Genomic DNA, 18,051 nt, shown 5'->3' on the forward strand with positions numbered 1-18,051 from the left:
CAGCCAGGTGTCCCTCTCCTAACTCAGGCCCCTGCCCTTCTCCACCTGCCCACCCCCCCACCCCCCCACCGTCCCCAGAAGGCAGTGGCTGGAGGACCCCTTGGGGGGGGGGGGGGAGGCAGCTCCGCACCGGCCCATATATAACCCACCCCACGTGCCTTCTCGCATTAATAAATGGGGAACCGAGGGGTCATAAATCCTGGGGCTGCCAATGGCCCTGGGACCAGCTCTTTCTCTGGCCATGCACTAGTACTTTTTACAACCCATTAATTAGTCCCTCTAATAAAGTTTGACAAAATGATAACTTGCCCATGAAAAGTGTTGTAATAAATACATTTTCCCTAACTTTCAACCATTGGAGCATGGCTGCCTCATAAACCCTCCGCCACGGTTCACCACCTTATCGTCTCTCTATATTTCTCCGTCACTGGGCAAGTCCGGGGCCTGGGGCCTCCTGGACGCAGGAGAGGCCTGGGCCCGACTCCCCTGACTGGGCACCTCCAGGGGGACAGTCACGGGCGGTCCCTCCCCTGCTCTCAGACCTGCAGTGGCTCCCAACACCCAGGATAGCACTTCCCAAACACCAGGCCCGTCTCCCTGAGTCCTGCTTCTTCCACGCGTTCCCTGAAGGAATCGTGCCCCGGTGTATGTTTTCTTCAAATGGATGCACGTAAATAAATTTATTTTGAAAGAAAACTTTACAGAAAACCTAGAAAAGCAGTATAATAACCCTGGAAAGTAAATAAAAATAAATATAAGAGAGAGAGAAAAGGATGACACTAAATCCCAGACAACCTCAAGTTCTGAGCCTGAGGCCGGCCTTCTCGCATTCTCTGTTGTAAAGCCAGGCCTCCTCCTTGGAGAGCCTCTGTGGTTGATCCCCACATCCCCGAACCCCGCCCAGAGGTTTCTGTTTAGCAGCTGGGGTGGCCCCCAGGTGGGCCAGGGGTGGTGGCCCCATCTGGAGGCCCAGGTGCATCGCCAGCCCCCTGTTTTCAGCTCAGTAACAGGAGACAGGGCTCTTCACGTTTCACAGAATGTTGAGAGAACAGCCATTGTTCCTGTGACAGAGGAAGGACCCCGAGGAGTGGCTTGTGGGGAGCAGGCTGGAGTAGTATCAAGTTCAGCCTCACTGCCCAAGGTCATTTGTGTCACCTCCTCTCCCTGGGAGGGGCAGGGGGTAGGGGGGGACTTAGAACTGATACTAAGCCTGACATCAGATCAGCCCTGACCCTGACCCACTGGGATTCCCAGATTCCAGGACCAGGATCTCCTAGATCAGCGGTTCTCAACCTGTGGGTCAAGACCCTTTGGGGGTCGAACGACCCTTTCACAGGGGTCGCCTAAGACCATCGGAAAGCACATATATAATTACATATTGCTTTTGTGATGAATCACTAGGCTTTAATTGTGTTCAATTTGTAACAATGAAATTGGGGGTCACCACAACATGAGGAACTGTATTAAAGGGTCGCGGCATTAGGAAGGTTGAGAACCACTGTCCTAGAGTCTCTACACTCCCCCACATCATCCTGGCTGCGAGGCCAGGGCACCTCAGGGCTCCTGGCACTTCTCACGCGTGTCGCCTGAAGTGGGGATTTGGACGCAAGGATATTATTCTCCCTCTCTTCCAGCACCTGACTCTGCACAGAGGAGGGGCTCCGTCAGTTGCCTGAACGGGGGACTGAGTGAGAATCCAGACATCTGATAACTAGTTGTGCCCATTTCACAGATGAGCAAAGCAAGGCCCAAAAGGAGAAATGATGAGCCCGAGTCCCCAGGGCGTCTGTAACTCTGGAATGCTGCCCGGACCTCCTTTTTCTGCAGCCACACAGACCACCAGGGACGTTTTGGCTCTAACTGCTGCCCACATCTGAGGACCCAGCCCCCTTGACCCCACCTGGACTGGCAGGGGTTCCCACTTCTGTGCCAAGCTCAGGAACTTGCAAATCCACCAGAGCAACACTGCTCACCATTAAACCACAATAGCTGATGCAGGCTGCCCAGTCCCAGGTCCAGGCCCCTGCCCGTCGCAATAATGGCCTGGAACTCCATAGGCCATGCTGATAGCAGGTACCCTGCCCATGCCTGCTCCAAGTACCTCAGGAGGCACTGCCCATTTAGCAAACCAAGCCTCTCAGTAATCTTCCAGCATGGGATGATTGGGACCATTTAGCAGGTAGACTAAGGTTCTAAGAGATAAAGGCACTGGGCTCAGCCCTAAGCACCCCGGTCCTCACCTCTGAAGGGTAATCATCGGGGTTGGCCCTCTGCCAAGACTGTTGCATGTGAGGAGTGACTTGTCTGCCACCCAGAGCCCAAAATCCCACCGTTAGTCTCACACATTTGGGACAGAGCGATGTATTGGCTAAAGGCCTCTTCAAAGTAGCTGCAAGAGAGTCTAGTACAATAGAAAGAGAATTGGATTAGGAGTCAGAGCCAGATTCTAGTGGTTGTGCTCTCCACTATGGCCTTGGCTGAGTCCATCCCATGCCCACCCTGGCCCCAGAGTTCCAGGAGTAGAGACAGGAAGGGGTGGGACTACAACATGGTCACCCACAGTGAGGGGGAGGTGCCCTGAGAAGTCACTTTAGGAGGATTCGTGGATCCAGCCTAAAGAATTACCTGATGAAAGCACTGTTCTCCCTTTGATGCTGTTGTCTTTAATGCCTCCCCTTCGGCAATCTCCCTGTTTTACAAAAAGCGAGCAGGCCTCGGGCTCAGAGCAGCACCTGGCTCTGTGTCCATTGCATTTGGGTTTAAGGTACCGTGTCTATTTGGGGCAAGTGAAACGCACTTCCCCTCACTATAGCAGCATAAAATGTCCTCTTTGAATGCACTCCTTTAACTGGAAAGAATGAGTTGACATAAAGAAAAGCTTTGAATAAATGTGAGTGTTGGCGGAAGTGCAAGGTGGAAGGACCTCTCTTGGGGCACATGGGGGCCACCAGCTCCATGGCCGTTAAACTCCCCATTTGCAAAAGCCCTTCCCACGGGCCGTCTCGGCTAACGCACCCCACCCCGACTGACCCCGCTTTACAGAGCCTCGCCCGCAGCCGTGCCCAGTAAGCGCTGGGACTGCCGGTCACAGGCTGTGATGAGCCCTTTGCAGGCATCATGGGAGTGAGCCCTGTGTGCATCCTGGGAGGAGGGCAGGATACAAACCCCTCTGCCAGGAGAGGAAACCCAGCTCAGAGAGGTTGGGGGACTTGCCCGAAGTCACAGAGCAGCGTATGTGCTTCCTGAGGCCGCTGTCACAAATCACCACAAACCTGGCGGCTCAGAACGGCAGGAGCTCATTCTCTCACGGATCCGGAGGCCGGAAGTCTACCCTCCAGGTGTCCGCGGGGTCAAAGGTCCCAGGAGAGACTCTCCCTTGCTTCTCGCAGCTTCCGGGGCTCCGGGCGTTCTGTGGCTTGTGGCTGCGTCGCTCCAATCTCTGCTTCCGTCTTCACGTGGCCTTCCCCTCTGTCATCGCTCCTTCTTCTCCTAAGGGCACTTGGCATTGGATTGAGGGCCCACGCTCCTCCAAGTTGATCTCATCTCGAGATTCTTCACCTTATTTCACCTGCAAAGGCTTTTCTCAAACACTCACGGTTCCGGGACATCTTTTGGGGGGACCACCATTTGACCCCCCACAAGCAGGACCAGGATTGATTGCTGAGAATACAGCCTCCTGGTTCTCTCTGCCACACACACACACACACACACACACACACACACACACACACCAGAGCTCACCGCCCCCACCCATGCCACCACGGGCTGCCTGGCCTACCACCCTCGTGCCCAGGCACAGCGGGCACAGGGACAATGGGCCCGGTCCTCGGGGCTACCCTGGTCGTGCACAGGCCCACGCTCCTGTTTAATTAAAATGAAAGACTGAACTCTGCTCCATGATACCAGCATCAGCCCACCCACCTGCCTGGGGACCCATCTCTTGGAGGAAATTTATGGCCATAATTTAGCAGGTGAGTTATGGCTGCCGGCATCTCGCTGTGAGAATTGCCCAGGCACATTAAACCCACCCGCTGACGCCCCTCGATGCCAGAGCCACCCTCATGGAGCCTGTAAGATGGAGGTGGCACAGCATGGGGGCCCCCATGGGAGCACCCAGGACTGCCATATCCTCCGGAGCTGGGGGCAGGGGCCTGGGTTCCCACCCCAGGGCTGGCTGGCTGGCTGGTGAGCTGCCCACCCCGGTGCCAGCAGTCTGGTGACCCTGAGTGTGGTATGTGGAGCAGCAGCATCTAATGGATGGCTAGAAATGCAGAAACTCAGAGCCCATACTAACATCAGGCCTGCAGGCTAGCAGCCCCTTGGCCCGGGATGTGCGGACACGGTCATGTTTGAGAAGCGCCGGCAGAAAACACAGATCAGAGTGGAACCCACGCAAACCCGTCACACCCGTGAATCCAGACCTCCCCACACCCCCCACCCGGCCTACACACATGTCCACAGCCCCTGCACACTCTCGCCCACACGCGTGTACCCGCTCACCCCCACAGAAACAGTCACACTCCGCTCCCCACCTGGGTGCACATCCGTCCCCTTTCATACTGGCGTGGAAACACACATCCCAGATGCCCACACACAGCACACACTCATAGACAACCTGTGCACACCCCCTAATGTATACTCGGGGGAGTTCCAGGAAGCTGAAAAGGAAAAAGACCTGCCCTTTGGGTGTGTGTTTTAGCTACTTACCCAGTAAATAAATGGGCCTTGGAGATCCAATCCATGGATAGCACTCGTGCCATAAGTTGCCGATCCCATGCCCACAGCAGACATCACTAATCAATTCCGGCATGCTTTCCAATGGAGCCCTGATCCTGCTTCTCTATCCTCCATGGAGGCAACCGCCTCCAATCAATGTCAGCTCAGAAGAAGGCGTGGGGCTTAGTTCGGCCTATCTATTTTGTAGATGAGGACGCAAAGGAAGGAGTCATGAGGAGTCTATGCGGACCAGCTGGTGCCTGCTTCTCCCAGCCTCTCCAGAGAAGCCCTCGTCCGGCTGGGCAGGCAGGGGGTGCCCGGGAGGAGCACAGCTGGGAGGCTGGCAGGGCCTCCGCGCAGCCCTTCCCTGCCCGTCCACATTGTGACCGCGACACTGGCGACTGGCGACGTCCCTTCTGTTCGCGCCCGCCTGCTCCCTGCAGCTGCTCTTTTGAAAGCCCCGCATGGGAAGCCATTGATGCGTCTCTCTGTTCCCTTTTCAGACCATTGTCCTCTCCTTGGCGCCAGCCATGTTCTTCCCTTGGCCGCTTAATTAACAGTATTATGAATGCCCAGAGGAGAGAGTCACCCAGATCCTTTCTCATAGCAACTCACGCTCCGCAGTGCAAGCGGCCGGCAGACAGGAAGCAGGGGCTGGTGCCAGGAGATGCCCCCGCCCTGCCTCCGGGGCCCTTCGCTTGCCAGTGCCCGGCTGGACCACTTGGCCCCATCTTCCTGGGCAGCCGTGGAGGGCCTGCGAGGGGAGAGCCGGAGAGGAGAGGGCTGGCAGCAAACCTGGAGGGAGGTGCCCACGGCCCGTCGGTACACCCTGCTCTGAGCAATGGGTACAAGTTAAGTCCTGGGGGGGAAGACATTAGAGCCCCAGGCGTAGGATGGGCTCAGAACCCAACAGTCCTGTCCTCCCCGCCTCCATGCAGAGAAAGAGCAGAAGAAGTCGATGGACAGCGTGGCCCAGAGCTGCGTGACCTTGGCCAGCCCACCACTGTCTCAATGCTCAGTTTCTTCCGTGTCAAAAGTGTTTACAGCCCGGCCGGCGTGGCTCGGTGGTTGAGCGCCAACCTATGAACCCGGAGGTCAAGGTTCGATTCCCAGTCAGGGCACATGTCTGGGTTGCAGGCTCGATCCCCAATGGAGGAGGGCGGGGGGGGGGGGGGCAGCGGGGGCGTGTAGGAGGCAGCCGATCAATGATTCTCTCTCCTCATTGATGTTTCTATCTCCCTCTCCCTTCCTCTCTGAAATCAATAATATATATAAAGTGTTTGCAATGCGTATGGTCCTGGGCTGAGCCCCCTACCTGCACTGTCTTACCTAAAACTCTACTCACCAGTACTCTACTGCTCCATAACAGATCACCCCCACACTGAATGCCTCAAAGCAACAACAATCGTTTAGTGTGCTTATGGGGGCGCTTAGCAGGCACAGCTGACCTGTGTTCCCTATGACGTCCGTGGAGGCAAATCAAGCATGGAAGTGGAGGGTCAACTCCCAACACAGTTCACTCACAGAGCAGGAAGGTTGGCCCTGGCTGTGGGTGGGGAGCCGGCTGGGGCTGTTCACTGGGGGGTCTCATTCTGCCCCACAGGCTGCTTCAGCTTCCTCACCGCACGGCGGCCAGGTTCCAGAGGGAGGATCCCAAAGGAACCAGGCACGTGTGCGAGCGTGGCATTTCTTATGACCTAACCTGGGGAGTCACAGCAGCACCTCCACTGCATCCTACTGGTGGAGGCAATCACAGATGCCCCCCCAGTTTTGAGGTGTGGGTGGTGAGACCCCGCCTAGGAGAGGTGAGGTTCTACAAGGGAGTGAGGGATGGGAAATAGTGTGACTGTCTTTGGAAAATACAAGTTGTCACGTTCTTCAGAACGAGATTGGAAGGATGATGATTATTCCCATTTCACAGATTAGGAAAATGAGGATCAGGGAAGCTAAGTCATTTGCCCAACGTCACCCAGCTGAAGTGGCTCAGCTTGGAACACTTGCCGTCTAACTCCGAAAACTAGGATTGTCAAACCTATTTCCTTTTAGCTGCCAAACATCCCTTTCTAATAAAATAATCTGGGGAAGGCGGTGAAAGAGAGGGGGGGCAAGCTGAGTAAGGGGAGAGCTGTGATCACACTTGGTTTGTGGAAGGAGCCCCGTGGCGTGGACAGTGGGTTGGGGGAGGGTTTTGGGCTGGAGGGGGCTCCGTCGTCCTGGGGCTGCAGAGGAGGGCAGCGCCCTCAGCCCTTGGTGATCAGGGGAGGTGAGGGAAGAGCACCTAGGACTCCAGTGAGGAGATGGAATGGCTGGGCCATTGTCCCTGTCACTAGGGAACTCCCAATAAGGCAGCTCCCCGCGTGAGACCTGAGGAAGAGTGGGTGACTCATCAGAGCCCCACTCCGGTGCCAGCTCAGCTGCTCCGACGTCAGCCGAGGCGTCTCCGGGCCCTGCCTTCCTGAACGTCACTTCCTGGGATGCCAAGGTGTCCCTGACGTGGTGGCTGTGACATGACCATGTTTGATGGTGAAAAGAGGAGCTTAAAAATAGCCTCGTTGTAGGGGGTGTGGGGAAGAGAGATGGCCCCTCCCCTCCCACAGGAGTGAGGGGGGAAGTCACAGCACTTCCCAGGGCTGTGCCCATCAGCGATGCCCGCCCCCCTTGCCACCCTGAGCCCAGTTGGGGAAAACTCTTTGAGATTGACCAGTGCCCGTGTGGGGGAGGCTTTGTGAGGCTTCAGGCAAATCATCTCTGGGATCAGTGCCATCTACCAGCTTTGTTCTCTCTCCTCCGGGCCTCGAGGTGCTGAGGCAAAACACGCCTGCAACCTCGGGAGGTCCGCTGGTGACCGGGGAAGCCTGCAGGGCCTTGCTCACAGCCTGGCTCTGGACAGGGTGCACCTGGCTTCATATCCTCTCCCTCCCCCTTCCTTGCTAAGCGAGGGATCTTAAGCAAGTGATTTGACGTCTCTGGGACTCAGTTTCTACATCTGTAAAATGGGCCCATACACAGAAAGACCGGAGAGGCATTAGAGGGGAAGGGGGCGCCTGGCAGGCTGGAGAGCAGGAATCCCGTGTCCACCCTGCAGGGCCAGCGAGTGCCTGCTTCCCATCAAGATGCTCAGCAGAGAGCACGGCCCATGGAAACAGCCCGAGAGCCTTCAAGCTGCCTGATTAATGTTCCATTTAGTGCAATAAACAATACAATTACTCAACTCCTGCAAACTCCACTCGGAGCGGGGTGGGCAGGCGGGGTAGGAGGCAGGACGGCCCTTCTGAGTCAGCCCTGCTATTAATTACAGGCACTTAAGCGCCGCTCTGGAAACCTATGTCACACCTTCGCAGCTGCTGAAAGGTGGGGGGGGGGGGGGGGTGGTGATGGACAAAGGTGGTGTCCCTCGGTCCTTCGTTATGGCATCTAGCAGAGTGGGCACAGCCAGCGACGGCTCAAGACAAACACTCTCCCTTCCTCCCCCACTGTCACGGCCTGTTCTCTTTGTCACAATAAATCTGTGTGACCACATAATGACATAACCTTCGGGGCATCCAATGCCAAGCGTCATGGCTCCCCTGTCTAGCGTGGGTGGTTGGTCGGGTGGCTCTGCTCACCTTGGCTGGGTTCTCCGTCCTGTCCAGGGCTCAGCTGGCTGTTGGCAGATCTTCAGATGGGCCACGTCCACGTGGTTCTGTCCTACGTGCCTCTGGTCCTCCAGCAGGCCGGCCAAGCTCCCTCTCATAGCCGCCGGGCAGGAGTCCGAGAAGGAGTAGAACCGGCAAACCCCCCTGAAAGCCCAGCTTGGAACGGACGCAGGGCCAATTTCTACCACATTCTATTGGCTAACGCAAGTCCCATGGCCAAGCCTGGCTTCAAGGGATGGGAAAGAGACTGTGCCTCTGGGATGGAAGGAGTTACAAAGCCACATCATCAAGAGGCAGAGGTAGGGGAGAGGCGGGGAGAGCGAACTGAGGTCTTTCTCAGTCAGTCCAACACCACCAACTGTACAATATAGAACGTATGTGTATCGGTGTTAGACCAGCACTGCCTTTTCTAGCCGGGTAGCCATGGGTAAGCTGTCGACCTCTCTAAGCCTCTCTTAACTCATCTGCAAAATGGGCATAAAAATGGCATCTATATTATGGAACCATGGTGAGAACTAAAAGCCATAATGCATTGGACGTGGCTGTCACACAGTAGGTGCTTCATAAATCTTTGTTCGTCAGCATCAACCCCACCCTCACACATCAGTAACAAGGGGGTTGAAAACTTGACCCGAATTTGAATTCTGGCTCTGGGTGACCTGGAGGGAGTGCCTTGACCCCTCTGCGCCTCCATTTCCTTATCTGTCGGGAAGGAATATGAATAAATGCTGCCTCCAAGGGCACTGTAGGAGGCAAGCAGGTATTTACTACAAGAGGCTGACTTCGCTCAGTGGCCGGCCCAGCACTGAGTTCTCAGGAAATGGGGTGGATTATGATCACTAATACCTATAAATAGGAATATTAATACCCATGTCCTAGAGCAGCTCTGAGGAACAATGAGGGTAATGAACCGTGGAGGTGCCTCGAAAGCCAGAAAAGGCCGGCATTTATCAACACCTCCTTAGTCGCATGAGACGGAAACACAAGTCCAATTAGCTTAAGCAAAACGGGAGATGTTCTCAGCTCTTGTCACCAAAAATTCTGTGAGATGCCAACCTCCCCTGGATATCTCCTTTTTTTTTTTTTTCATCTGCATCTCTCTTTACTGGTCACTTCCTTTCTCACAGACCAGCCTCACCACAGAGCAGGGGACACAGTCATAGGCACAGGCAGTTGAGGGTTGACCTCTATGGAAACAGAGCTACCTTCATGTCCAGCCCAAGAGCAGAAATCCCAGGGAAGGGTTCTGATTGGCTCAGTGAGAGTCACATGCCCTTCTTTAGACCAATCACTGTAGTTGGAGGGTGGGATGGTATGATTGGCAGCCCCCATCAGAAGCATGTGTTGAGAAAAGGAGAAACAGATTCCTGGAAGGAAAGGGAAGTTAGATAAAACCAAATGGCCTGCTCAGTACTGTCTAGGTCTGCTCGCCCCATTGGACAGATAGAGGCGCTTAGGTCTAGGCAATGTCAAGAGACTCACTCAGGTCACACGGCAGGAAAACAATGCGTCACGCCCAACACTATGTGATCCTGTGTCTCCGGAAGGAAGAGTTTCTTGTGCCCCAGGCCGCCCTGCTCAGCGCTTCGCCCAGCCTGGCCGAATTCCCTTGCATCTCGGGCCCCATCCAGGTGTCCCCGCCACCCTCACAAGATGAGCTGTGGCGTTCGGTTCCTCACCTCTGAACCCGTTGCCACAGCCCAGTGCCCCCGGCTCCTTCTGCTGAATCTTGGAGTTGTCAAACGTCTAGGAAGCGATCGCCCACAACTTTTAGGTCTGGCCGAGGCAGCCTGCCTTCGTCCAGCATCATTTGCTGGATATTCCACAAGAAATTGGATCCATATGGGCCAAATTCCTCCAACGCTCATCTCACATGGGTCCGGGTTTGGCACTAAACGGCTGAGGGCTGTGGAAATGCTACCCCTTCCCCGGGGACCAGAGTGCAGCCACCAAGTCCCAGGGGATGACAGCTCACTGGCCAAAGACGCAACCAGTGCCTTCAAAGTCTACCCCATAGGGTCAGCGCAGGACAAAGGCCAGGGTCGAGAGAAGCCTGCTACCTCGGTGTCCTGGGCCTGGGGGGAGGGTGGGGCACAGCCTCTCCCAACAGCTGCCTAGAAGCAGGAGGCCTGGAGTCCAGAGCACAGAGCTCGGCAAACAGGCCAGCCTGGCCCCCACCCCTCCTCTGCTGTTCTTTAGCTGGGGGGGCCATGAGCAGGCCTCGGTTTCCTCATCGGAAAATAAGGGATAAAAACGGTGCTGATCCTCTGGGATCGTGTTTTCATAATAATGATGAGATGAGGGATATAAAACTAAATGTTAGTTGATAGTACGACTTGTGGTGTTATTCCCATGATCCCCACCATGCTCATGACCACCATTATCAACATCATTGCAGTTATTACATCTTCATCAACAGCACCACCATCACCACCATTATTACCATCATCATCTAATCATTTACAATCATCACCATCATCATCATCATCATCATTATATCACCATATCATTACTCCCATCATCACCATCATCATCACCATCACCGCCTCCAGCACCATCACCACCATCAGCACCACCAGTACCACCATGACTGACATCACTACAATCATCACCATCATCAGGAGCATCATTATATCACCATATCATTACTCCCATCATCACCATCACCACCTCCAGCTCCATCACCACCATCAGCACCACCAGTACCACTATGACCGACATCATTACAATCATCACCATCATCATCATCATATCACCATATCATTACTCCCATCATCACCATCATCATCACCATCACCACCTCCAGCTCCATCACCACCATCAGCATCACCACGACCAACATCATTACAATCATCACCATCATCATCATTATCATCAGCATCACCATCATCATCACTATCACAGCCTTCAGCACCATCACCGCCATCACCGCCATCACCACTACCCCATCCTCATCACCATCGTCATCACCACCGCTATTGAGCAAAGCCTAGTTGTCAGGCCAACACTGATGTCTTCATCCCCACAGCCCCTGTCCTCTTCCAGGTCCCCATCATCTTGAACCCAGAGCCCTGGGAGAATCTCTTAACTACCTATCTGTCTCTAGTCTCGCTCCCTCCAAACCCCAGCTCCTGTTCAGAGCCCTTTCACGACGCCATCACCCATAGAATAAATCCCAAGCTCTCTCAGACGGCATCGGGGCCCTGCTCCCTCTGGCCCCTTCTTAATTTGTCACCCACACCCCACAGTCTCTGTCATATCAAATGGTTCCCCACTCTCCCAAATAGGCCACACCTACCCGTGCCTCCAGGATTAGGTGCCTGCTGTTCTCTCTACCCACAATGCCCCTCTCTGTTCCTTGTCAAACCCCCAGTGCCCCTCCTGGGCTCCGCTCAAGTGGCTCCTTCTTAACAGAGCTCCAGTAAGTCCTCATGTGCAGCATTGCCTGCAGATGGCCCTGGGCTTCTTAGTTTCAAAGGAAGATGAGCAAGAGCTGGAGAAGGGTGTTAACGACACCCTAGCACACTCAGGACTCTCTCTCTGATGTCATGGGAGGAATTGAAAGGAAGTAGCTGTCTCACCAGGAAACTCAAAATCACCCCCCGCCTTGAAGACACGCGGAGCCAGCCGTGCACTTTTAGGGGGTGCGCCCTTCTTATGCCCGAAGTGACATCATTCATCCTTTTCCGAAGCCAGCATTCCTGGTTCGGGTCCCAGCCCCACCCTTTCCCGTCTATTTGAAGGACTTCCTTTCCTCCACTATACAATGGCTGGTTGTGCTCAAGGACCTCAGAGAACCCTTCCTGTCCGCAGCCGGGAGACAGCAGCCTGCGGACCTGGCAGACCGGTGCTCCCGCTGGCAGAGCCGCCCACCAGGAACTTGAGAGGAGGAGGAGCTGCCCGGCAGTTTTGCTGGACGCTTGGACTCTGCTCGCCGTGAGCATGCTGTGCGCCTCCGTGGGGATCGTGGCCTCCCCCTGGCACAGGGCTCTCGGGGAGACTGGGCAGTGCTTTCTGAACATGGCGTCTGGCACAAGGGAAGCCTCTGCAAACACTGGCTATGCATGGTTTGTGGCTCTTTTTTCTTTTTAAAGGAGATTCTTTTTTAAAAAATATTTTTTATGGATTTTAGAGAGGAAGGGAGAGAGAAGCATCAATGATGAGAGAGAATCACCCATCGGCTGCCTCCTGCATGCTCCCCACTTGGGATCAAGGTCGCCGCAACCCGGGCATGTGTGCCCTTGACCAGAATCGAACCCGGGACCTTTCAGTCCGCAGGCCAACGCTCTATCCACTGAGCCAAACCAGCTAGGGCCGGTTTGTGGCTCTTGTCGATTCTGCTCCAAGAGGCCAGCTGCCTCGGGCAGGAGAGGGGGGTGGCAAGGGGTGGCAGGGAGGCCGGAGGCCTGCAGGGGCCACACCTGATGCCCACCAGCTCCTCGGATGCTCCTCTAACGCTGTCGGCTCCGTGACAGGCACTTGGCCGGAACCTTCGAAAAAATGCTTTCAGAGAAAATGCAAATGACACGAGAAAATGAGCTGCAGATGGTGCCTGACTCCCAGCGAGTGCTGTCCTTGGCCCCTGTCCTGGGTCCACCTCAGCACCTCTCATGCTTCCCCCCCCCCCCCCCCCGCCCACCCGCCACCCAGTGGACCCTCGGGAGGGTTTCCCAGAGCAGCCAGCCAAGCGGGGAGGGCCCAGCCACCGTCCTGCGCAGAGGGAAGGGGGGAAGGGGCAGAGCTGCCTGCTGACTCACCGACTGCCTCGAGCCACCGCAGCTGCTCACCTCCCGGGTGCCAGGCCAGCCCTGGGAATGCCAGGAGGCCTGTGTCTGATCCCTCTGCCCCAGGAGGGAGGCGGCGGGAGACGACTCTCCACCCTTTCCTTTCTCCTTCCGCTCAAGGCGCGCTGGCCTCCTTGCTGTTCCTCGAACACATCAAGCGATTCCTGCCTCAGGGCCTTTGCACTCACCAGTCCCCCGCATTGGAAGGCACTTTCCAATCTCGCCTCTTCAAAAGGCCTTCTCTGATTACCTGACACAGAGGAATCCCACCCCACTGTTCTTTTTCTTTTCTTTTTAACACATTTTTATGCATTTCAGAGAGGAAGGGAGAGGGAGAGAGAGATAGAAACATCAATGATGAGAGGGGATCATGGATCAGCTGCCTCCTGCACAACCCACGCTGGGGATGGAGCCCGCAAACCCAGGCATGTGCCCTGGCTGGGGATCGAACTGTGACCTCCTGGCTCATAGGTCGACGCTCAACCACTGAGCCATGCCAGTCGGGTCCAACTCACTGTTCTTTATAAGAATACTCGATTCATGTCCTTGGTAATGTTTCAAAACTCGTGACAATGTGTTGGCTTGTTAATTGGCAGGGCCAGTTTAGTTTATCCTTCGGCGTTTCTCCAGGGCCTAGCACCGTGCCTGGAACATAGAGGCTCTCAAATAGTTGTGGGATGGAGAACGAGAACGTTGTTTGCTTGGAGGTTTGAAGAAACAAAGAAAAGGCCATTTCATCGGGGTTCTGAAGGATGAAGAGGAGTTCCCAAGACGTAATGGAGGCAGAAAAAGCAGGGAGAGGTGAGCATGTAGGCCTGTGGCGATATGGCCTGGTGCTTCAGGGCCCACGGGTGAGCTTCCAATGGCCTGGGCTTAAGTCCATCCAGCCCCCACCCCCATTCGAAATGGCTTTGTGGGAGTTCCTTCAGCTCTCTGAGCATGGTTTCCTCATCTCTAAGAGGATAGGGTTGGGGGAGGGGGAGAATTTGATGAGAAGATGCACAGGCTTGCCAGAGTGCTGAACACAGCGTCAGCTGGTGTGCTCATGAGAAGCTCCACTGAGGGTCTTCTAGGCCAGCAGTCGCCAACGGGTGGTCCTCAGACCAGTGGTGGTCCGTGAGGTCTGAAAGGTTGGCGACCGCCGTTCCAGACCACAGGCCTGGGGAAGAAGGAAAGAAAGGAGGGAGGGAAGGAGGGAGGGAGAGAGGGGAGGAAAGAAAGAAGATGAGGGAAGGAGGGAAGGAGGGAGGGAGGGAAGAAGAAGGAAGGAAAGAGAACAGAAGAGGAAAAAAAGAAAAGAGGTGAAGAGAGAGAGAACCTGACGTATCTAGGCCACGAGGCAGGGCCGTCAAGGACTCCTTCAGCCTCGTGCCAAAAGCCAAGTTCCAAGGAGAAATCTTGGCTGGGGTCCTGGGCCCGGAATTGACGAGGTGGGGGATGGGACTCGGAGTCACATGACCCTCGAGTGTCTCCTCTCAGGCCTCTGGCTCAAACCTCCCTCTTTGCCTCGACCTCTCATCCCCGAGGCTCTCGGCTTTGGCGGCTTTCCCGTGAAACCCTCTGAGCCCTCAGCCTTTGCCCAGGCTGTGCCCTCTTCCCGGGATGCCCTTTCTCCGGCTGCTGAAACGCTCAGCGAATTCTCAGCCTCTCTCCGCCGACACCTGGGTCTGACGCTGTCACAGATATCCTACCCTCCGGCCACTTGTCAAGGGGGCGACCAGAGTCACGGCCTCTGGGCTCAGTGTCTGGAACTTTCTAGACAGTGTATCTGGGCTTGGAGAAGAGGGGCCTGCGCACTCGACTGGAACTTCTTCAAAGACTGGGTGCAGGTCGATGCAGGTACGGACAGCACCCCACACACCTCAGTGCGAGCCCCCTGGGTTTCCTGGTACATAGTCGATGCTCAGTAAATACTTGCTGAGTGAATGAATGAGTTCCATCCATGAAGGGTAACATTCTGTGATATGCAATTCTGAAATTCAAAAAGGCTCCAACATCGGAAAGTGTTTTTCCCAAATGTGTGTGCCCAGAGGTTTTTATTTACCCCACCTAACAAGAGTAAGCCGATGGTTTCCAATATATGATTACAGCCCCCCTGGAGGGTACCACTGAGCACACGGCATAAGCCCACCTTTCTCATTCTCCCAAATTCCAGATTTGGAAACACAGCCGGCCCCAGGGGTTTCCATGCACCACGGTGGCCTTGGGATCTATGTGAACAATATTCAACACCCTACGTTATGAATAGACGTTACAGGCAATAACCAGCCACTGTGGACGCTCACCATCCCTTACTCACCCTATTTCACAGATGGGAAAATCGAGGCTCCCAGAGGCAGGGTCCTCGGGACCACGCGGAGTTTGTGTGGTGAGAGCAAGATTCGAACCTGGTCCCTGGGCCCTCCAGCCTTGTCCACGATCGTCAGTCACTCTGCCCTACATCCTTCTCCTCCCCCGCTGCCCGGCCTTGGCGCCTCAATGAGCCCTTTGTCCTCTGAGGGGCTCCGAGCTCCTGAGGGGTCCTCTCTGGGACAAAGGCTGGAGGAGAGGGGGCTGCTTGGGGCAGCTGGAGGGGGCTCCGGAGGCACCGGGAAGAATGCGCTTTTGCGGGTGAGAGTCCGGTGGGGTCAGGCTCCCCCACCCCATGGGGAGGGGCTGTAATGGAGAGGACAAAGGCCGCAGCAGCCACAGCTCCCAGTGGCATTGATCCCGTTGGTCCCTGCGGGGCCCCCAGCTCTCATACCACCGGCCAGACATGTAGGACGCAGCCCCAAGAGGAGGGGCTGGAGGACAGGAGTCCCCGCCTCCATCATCTCCCCTCGGGTCCTGCCTGAGGGCTGGAGGGGAGGCTGCCAGGAGCACCTGTGCAGGCAGCGAAGGGAGGAGGGAAATCAAAAGACTCCCCCTCCCCAGCCTCTCCTCCCTGCCTCCGTAGCCAACACCAGCCAAAGGGATGGGGGAGGTTTGGCTGGGCTCTGCCCAGGGCAGGGAACAGGGTGGGGACTGTGGACAGGGCCCAGAACGGAGCCGGAAAGACCCGGCCCCTCAAATCGAAAGGCCCAGCCTGCCCTGTGCTTATCATGATTGAATCCTCTCGGTACCGGGAGCGGAGCTTCCAGCAAGTGCCCAGGTGACCTTAGCCAAGTGGCTTTCCCTCTCTGCATCTCAGCTTCCTTCTCTGGACGATGAGGCTCCTAACGTAATGATGAGCTATTAATACAATTCATCAGCTGTTGATATAATTCACCCGCATGAGGCCCCTTGGAGCGAGCATCGCACGGGTGTTTCCTGTTATCACTTACCTCCATCTGCACCGGGAGAAACTGAGGCACATCACGGTTCACTCTGCCACCACAGCAGCTGACCGGTGCCGAATGTTTGCTCAGAGCAGCCCCTGGGCAAAGCCCGCTTACCGCCTTGAGGCCTCTGTGTGGTGGGTGCTAGAATTGGCCCCATTTTTCAGATGCGGAAACTGAGGCTCAGAGAGCAGCCGCCCAGCCAGCGAGCTGATGGACCATCTGCCGCCCAGCCCCTCTCTTCTCCCTAGCAACTCCCACGTCATAGAGTGAGGCTGGCATCCTACCTGGACGATCAAGGGAGGCTGCCGGATCCAGGTTCCCAGGTCCCCGCTCTCTCTGAAAAAACAAGGTGGCCACAGGCCTTGCTGGGAGCTGGGAGGTTATTCCTGTTTGCTCAAATCCCTACCGTAGGTAAAAATAAAAGGAGGTGGCCCCCCTGCCAGCCCACAATCTCTGAGCTCCCCAAACGTGCATGCGGCCAGCCACTCACCTCCTGCGTGACCCTGGCCCCCAGCTTCCTGAGCCTTGACATGCAGGGTAAGCAACCGGTCAGTGCGTGGTGTGCACTGAGGGACCCTGACTCTCGGCTGCACAGGTTCTGATAACAGGCAAGGGTGTACCCCAAACCCCACTCCAGTTCACCTCAATGTCACAGCAATTATACCTCCATTTTTAACATGCAAAAAAGGGGGTGGGGAACCCTGGGCTAAATAAACGAACAGCTCCTCCCAAGATGTAAAAGGGGGCCGCTGCTGTGGAAAGAGCATGGCGGTTTCTCAAAAGGTTCCGCCACGGGAGTTCCCGTGCGGCCAGGTGAGCCCACTCCCAGGTGTGTACGCCCCGGAGAATTGGAAACACGTGTTCCCACCAAAACCCGTACACGGCTGCTCCGTAGCGGCATTATTATGTGTGATAGTCAAGAGGGGAAAACAGCTCTAATTCCACCCACTGGGAAATGGCTACACAAGCGTGGTATATTCAAACAATGGAGTTGCATTCGGCCATAAAAAGGAATGAACCTTGAAAGCATTACGCTGAGTAAAAGCGGTCTGACGAAAGGCCACATAAATATGATTCCATTTATATGGAATGTCCAGACTGGGCAAAGCCACGGCAAGTCAGTCAGGGGCTAGAAGAAGGGGAATGATTGGGATTAACTGAAAATCAGTACGAGGTTCCTTTTTTGGGTGATAAGAATGTTCTGGAATTGGATAGAAATCCATGTTTGCACAACACTGTGGATACACTAAAAAGCCACCGAATTATGCACGCTAAAGTCATTAAAATGGAGAATTTTGGTGTGATGTACATTTGTATATCAATTTAAAATTTTTCCCCGGTTTCCTGGGCCAGCTCCACAGGATTATAATTGCAGAATTAGGGTCTTAAACCCATCCTCTCACACTGGGTGACCATTGCAGAATTTGATACTCACCCCTATCACTGCCAGCTCAGGTCAGCCTGGTCTGGGGGCAAAGGGTTGACACCTCCCACACACCCTACCTCTGCTACACTCAGTTGGGGTGCCCCGGGTGGGGTCCTTCCCGCTGATCCCCTTGTCAGTGAGGGAAATCCATGTTTCACTCCGGTCTTGTGAATATTTCTAATCTTTGTTCA

At 55.3% G+C, this 18,051-nt stretch overlaps 1 long non-coding RNA gene across 1 annotated transcript in view; it reads right to left on the minus strand.

Moving 5' to 3' along the window:
• Positions 1-13,154, minus strand: part of LOC138997612 (uncharacterized) — a 36,320-nt gene extending 23,166 nt beyond the window's left edge. Inside the window, exon 1 of the long non-coding RNA XR_011469000.1 lies at positions 13,109-13,154. This is a non-coding gene — a long non-coding RNA (uncharacterized lncRNA). The remainder of the gene's footprint in view (positions 1-13,108) is intronic.
• Positions 13,155-18,051: the final 4,897 nt, after the last annotated feature.

The sequence above is a fragment of the Myotis yumanensis genome, unplaced genomic scaffold, assembly GCF_028538775.1.
Source record: "Myotis yumanensis isolate MYYU_CA2020_CCGP unplaced genomic scaffold, mMyoYum1.0.hap1 SCAF_19, whole genome shotgun sequence".
Lineage (NCBI taxonomy): Eukaryota > Metazoa > Chordata > Mammalia > Chiroptera > Vespertilionidae > Myotis > Myotis yumanensis.